The following is a 6,000-nucleotide window of genomic DNA, read 5'->3' as shown; positions in this document are numbered from 1 at the left end:
TCAAATCTTCAATGATCATATTTACCAGCAATATGTGTTGCAACACAACAAAATTAAGACAAAATCTCTTACAGACAACCTACAAAAATCACAATGTTAAAAGAGCTCATTGTGTCTTATCATTGAGACTAAGTCCATTTGAAAGAGAGTTAAACAGTGACTAGTTGATTGTACAAAGTTGCCCAAACACAAAATGTTGATTCTGGGGATGAATTATAAAATCTCTGGACTGCCTGATTATACCTGTGTCAGTAAGAAGGTTTTCCATGGATCTAGTTATGGTCTTGGTGCTCAGTCTGTCCTTTCTTCTCCTCTCATTGTGGAGACAGAGCTCAGGAAGAGGAAAGCTCCCTCTGGGCCCCACTCCTCTTCCAATTATTGGCAATTTCCTCCAGATCAATGTGAAAGACATCCGCCAATCCTTAGCCAATGTGAGTATGCCATACACTCCTAAGGTACATTGCAAAGGGAGATATATGTCCTGCTGCTTTCAATAAAATTATATTACTAAGAAAATACTCTGGAAATGAGTATAAAGTCAAAGACTGTAAAGTTGTATGTTTTTTTCCTGAATTTTACCTCTAATTCTGGTGCAGAAATTAGTAATGGTCTAGATTTCAAATTCAAGAACCTGAAATACAGGTATGTATATCTTCCCTTACCAGGTGTTCCCAATCCCTGTAGCCTCAAGTCTCTCAAGGATTAGGTGCTTTTTCTCACACTGAGACCAGGCCAGGCATTCCTCTACTGCATAGCTTTTGGGGCCCTTGGACCAGCAGATGTATGCTCCCTGGTTGGTGTTTCAGTGTCTGAGACATCTCTAGGGTCTTGGATAGTTGAGCTGCAGTTTCTTCTATGGGGTCACCCACCTCAGCTTCCTCTAGACTCTCCCTAATTGAACCACAAGGATTCCTGTCTTCAGTCCATTCATTTGGGTATAAGTATGTGCATCTGTCATAGTCCTCTACTTGTTGGGACTGTCATTCAAAGCTATGTCTTCATCTTCTTGAAATATTTTCATAATCATTTTCTATTATTTTGACTGAAGATGAAGAGTAAGGACTATTTCATCCCATGACACAAAAATTTAGACATGCATTATTCTTGGATTGGACATCAGTGCTATATTCTGAATAATATACTGGTGTCATATTTGAAGTAAATCCACTATGCAAAATCTCATACAAGAAATAAAGCCATAACCAATGTGTGGTAGCATATGTGGTCTTTCACCAGTTGCTTTTTATCCCATTCATAGACTGTGACTTGAGCCTAGAATGCTGATTAATGAGAATGGGATTTCTCTAAGATCCTATATGCTGTGGTACACTTTGTATGATATTCACTCTATGTATATTTGTAACAATTGATGAGAATTGTAGTCGAGAATTTGTGATAATCTAAGGTTGTAGATTTCTACTCTTCATCATGAGGCTCTCTACTTTTAACAGGATGTGTTCCCCAGCTGGTTATGCAGCACTCATTTGACTATTGAAGTCCATTTCACTATGAGGTTATCTTGAGAGTGATGCTCAAATATATAATAATGAATAAGTGGAGTATTAATTTGGAGTCTACTTAGTTACAATAGAACCCTGGGAATAAACGTGGAAATTTATTACAGTTTCTCTGTGTTACATGATTAATTTCTCAGTGTGATAATTCTCTGGCTTTAGTGTGTCAAAATCTTAGGAGATTATCTGGTACACTGTAGCTCATCCATATACAATAATCATCATAATTTAAGAAATTATACAGACTTTAAACTTGAGTTTTCTGAATAAAAATATAATACAATTCTATCATCAGACATAATAGATTGATTCTATGGAAAATACAATTAAATTTTTTTCACTATTATTTTTGTTTGTTACTTCTTTCCAGTTTTCTAAAACATATGGCCCAGTGTTCATGCTGTATTTCGGCACACAACCTACTGTGGTACTGCATGGCTATAAGGCAGTGGAAGAAGCCCTCATTGATCATGGGGAAGAGTTCTCTGAAAGAGGAAGAATGTGTCTGGTCCAATTTCTCTCTCTCTCTCTCTCTCTCTCTCTCTCTCTCTCTCTCTCTCTCTCTCTTTCTCTCTCTCTCTCTATTACATTTACCTTTTGACAATCCTGTAGTTCACTTGTCTACAGTTACTTATCCTATTCCTCCTTCCCCATGTCTCAAAGAGGATGTTCTCTACCCCTCTCTACTCCACAAGCCTCTCAACTCTCTGGGGCCATAAGTCTTCGGATAGTTAGGTTCTTATTCTCCCACTGTGGCCCAACCTGGCTGTCCTTAGCTGTATATGAGCCTGGGGACTTGGAGCACCTTGTGTTTGCTAGCTATTTGGTGGCCCAGTATCTGAGAGATCTCAAGAGTCCGGCATATTTGAGTCTGCTGGTCTTCCTATGGGGTCACTCTCTACTACATCTTCTTCATGCTTTTCCCTAATTCAACCACAGGGGTACCTGACTTCAGTCAAATCGCTGGGTGTAAATATCTGCCCCTCTGTGTCAGCTGCATGCCGGGCCTCTCAGATGAAAGTTATGCCAATATTCTGTCTGTAAACACACTATAGTATCAGTAATAGTGTCTGGTTTTGAAGACTCACTTTGAGATGGATCTTAAGTTGCACTAGTCACTGGACCATGTTTCAGTCAGTCTCATCTCTATATTTGTTCTTGCAGGTCTTTTAGAAAAGAACAATTTTGGGTCAGAGTTTTGACTGTGGGATGACAAACCCTTTCCTCCACTAGTAGGCATGTGTTTCTCCTAGAGGTGAACATTGTAAGTTTCCTCTCCTCAAAGTTGGATATTTCATCTTAGGTCACAGCCTTTGAGTCCTGAGAGTCTCTCAGCTCCGAGGTTTCTGGTACAATCAAGGAGGTCCCCTTATCTCCCACCCCTCAAAGTTATATATTTGCTACCCTGAGAGCTTCTCTCCTGTGTCCTGCACATACCTGAACATGTTTGTTTTTCCCACCCCTACTCTTTTCCACACTATCCCTCACTCCCTCTACCTCCTGTGATTGTTTTCTTCTTCCTCTCAAGTGGGATTGAAGCATCATCACTCCAGACTATCTGCTTGTTGACCTTCTTGAATTATGTCAATTATATCCAAGGTATTCTGTACTTCTTTGGCTAACATCCACTTATTAGTGACTACATCATATGCATGTTTTTCTGGGTCTGAGTTACCTCACTCAGGATGGCATTCTCAATTTCGGTCAATTTGCCTGCAAAACTCATGATGTCCTTGTTCTTAATAGGATGGAATACAGTAGTATTCCATTCTGTAAATGAACCACATATTCTGTATCCATTCTTCCTTTTTGGGACATTTGGGATTTTTCTAGCTTCTGGTATCACAAGTAAGGCCACAATGAACATAGTGGAGCATGTGCCCTATGGTATCTTAGGGTATCTTTTGAATATATGTCCAAAGATGGTATAGCTGGGTCTTCAGGTAGATCTATTTCCAATATTCTGAGGAATTTCCAGATTGATTTCCAGAGTGGTTGTACCAGTTTGCAATCCCTCCAGCAATGTAGCAGGGCTCCTCTTTCTCCACGTTCTCACCAACATATGGTATCATTTGAGATTTGGTATTAGCATTTCTGATTACTGTAAGGTGGAATCTCAGGGTCATTTTGATTTGTGTTTTGCTGATCTCTAAGAACATTGAACATATCTTTAAGTGCTTCTCAGCCATTCAAGACTCCTCTGTTGTCAATTCTCTGTTTAGTTCTATACCCTATTGTTTGATTGGGTTGTTTGGTGATTTGTTGAGTAGCTTCTTGAGTTCTTTATATATTTTGGATATTGGCCCTTTATGAGATATGTGGTTAGTAAAGACATTTTCCAAATCTCTAGTTTTGCTGATTTGTCCCAGTGAAGTATTTTTCTTTACAAAAGATTTTCAGTTTTATGAGGTTTCATTTATCAATTGTTGATGTTAGAGTCTGAGTCATTGGGGTTCTGTTTAGGAAATCCACCCTATCCTACGTCCCACCCCAGTGCCAATGATTTTAAGGTTCTTTCCTACTTTGTCATCTATTAGATTGAGTGTATCTGGTTTTATGTTGAGATGTTTAATGCACATGGTTGCAAGGTTTCCACAGTGTCTATTTTCATTTTTCTATATACTGTCTTCCAGGTAGATCAGCACCATTTGTTGAAGATGCTTTCTTTTTTCAATTGTATATTTTTGTCTTCTTTGTCAAAGACCAAGTATGGATTTATTACTGGGTCTTCAGTTCTACTCAGTTTATTGACCTGTCTGCCTCTGACCAGTATGGTGCTGTTTTTATCATTGTTGCTGTGTAATACAGTTCAAGGTAAGTGATGGTGGTTCCCACAGAAGTGATTTTATTGTTCAGAGTTTTTTCACTACCCTTGATTTTTTTTCTTGTTTTTCCATATGAAATTTAAAATTTAACTTTCCATGTTTGTGAAGAATTTGAGTTGGAATTTTGATGGAGGTTGCATTGAATCTGTAGATTGCCTTCAGTAGGATGGCTATTTTTTCTTTTTAGTCTTACATATCCATGAGCATGGGGGACTTTCCCATTTTCTTTGGCTTTCTTTAATTTCTTTCTTCAGACCTTTTTCTTGTTTTGGTAGAGTTACACCAAGAAATTTTATATTGTTTTTTACTATTGTGAAGTATAGTGCTTCCCTATTTTTTACTCAGCCTGTTTAACATTTGTTGAATGATGGCTACTGATTTTTTTGAGTTAATTCTATATTCATCCACATTGCTGAAATTGTTTATCAGATGTATTAGCTTATTGGTTGAATGTTTGGGGTTCCTCATGTATGCCATCATATCATCTGAAAATAATGATTCCTTCACTTCTTCTTTGCCAGTTTGTATTCACTTGTTCTGCTTTTGTATTCTCATTGCTCTAGCTAGAACTTTGAGTACTATATTGAATATATATAATAGGAGAATGGCAGCCTTGTCTTGTCCCTGATTTTAGTGGGATTGCAGAAAATAACTCTTCATTTAATTTGATATTGGCTATTAGTTTGCTCTATATTGCTTTTTATTATGTTTAGGTATGAGTCTTAAATTCATGATCTCTCCAATACTTTTATCATGAAAGGGTGTTGTATTTTATCAAAGGATTTTTCTATGTTTACTCAGATGATCATGCAATTTTTTCTTTGAGTTTGTTTATATAGTGAATGCCAGAAATTGGCTTTTTAATATTGAATCAGCCTTGCATCTATGGGGTAAAGCCTTCTTGAATGTGGTGAATAATGTATTTGATGTGTTCTCATGTTCAGATTTCTAGAATTTTATTGAGTGTTTTTGCCTTGATATTCATAAGCAAAATTATTGTGAAGTTCTCCTTTATTGTTGGGTCTTTGTGTGCCTTACATATTAGGATAATTGTGTCTTCATGGAATGAATTAGGTATCGTTTATTTTGTTTCTATTTAATGGAATATTTTGAGAAGTGTTGATATTAGGTCTTCTTTGAAGGACTGGTAGGATTCTGTACTAAAGCCAACTGGTCCTTTGGTTTTTCTGGTTGGGAGGCTTTTAGTGATTTCTTCTATTTCCTTAAGGGATATGGCACTGTTTAGATAGCTTACCTACTTTTGCTTTAAATGTGATATCAATCTAGAAAGCCATCCATTTCATCTACATTTTCAAGTTTTGTTGAGTATGGGCTTTTTAGTAGGATCTCATGACTTTTTTGAATTTCCTCACTATCTTTTTTTATATCTCCATTTTCATTTCTGATTTTTCCCTTCAGTTATTTTGGCTTGGGGTTTGGCTATCTAGCAGACTTTCTCAAAGAACCAGCTTTTACTTTTTGTGATTCATCTTATCAATGACATTGTTTCTTCATGGCTTATATCTGTCCTGGTTCATCCTTCTTGTGTATCCAGGCTGTTAGCGTTTGCCTTTTATTGGGAATTGAGTCTGTTGATATTGAAAGATATCTAAGACAAATGATAATTACTGTTATATTTGAGGTTGTAGGTAATCTACTTG

General features: G+C 37.0%; 1 pseudogene; it reads left to right on the top strand.

Moving 5' to 3' along the window:
• Positions 1-251: 251 nt before the first annotated feature.
• Positions 252-6,000, top strand: part of LOC114633058 — a 108,707-nt pseudogene continuing 102,958 nt past the window's right edge.

Source organism: Grammomys surdaster, unplaced genomic scaffold (assembly GCF_004785775.1).
Source record: "Grammomys surdaster isolate TR1022 unplaced genomic scaffold, NIH_TR_1.0 513, whole genome shotgun sequence".
NCBI classification, from domain to species: domain Eukaryota; kingdom Metazoa; phylum Chordata; class Mammalia; order Rodentia; family Muridae; genus Grammomys; species Grammomys surdaster.
Note: the sequence above shows the minus strand (reverse complement) of the source record. Positions and strands in the feature narration are given on the sequence as shown.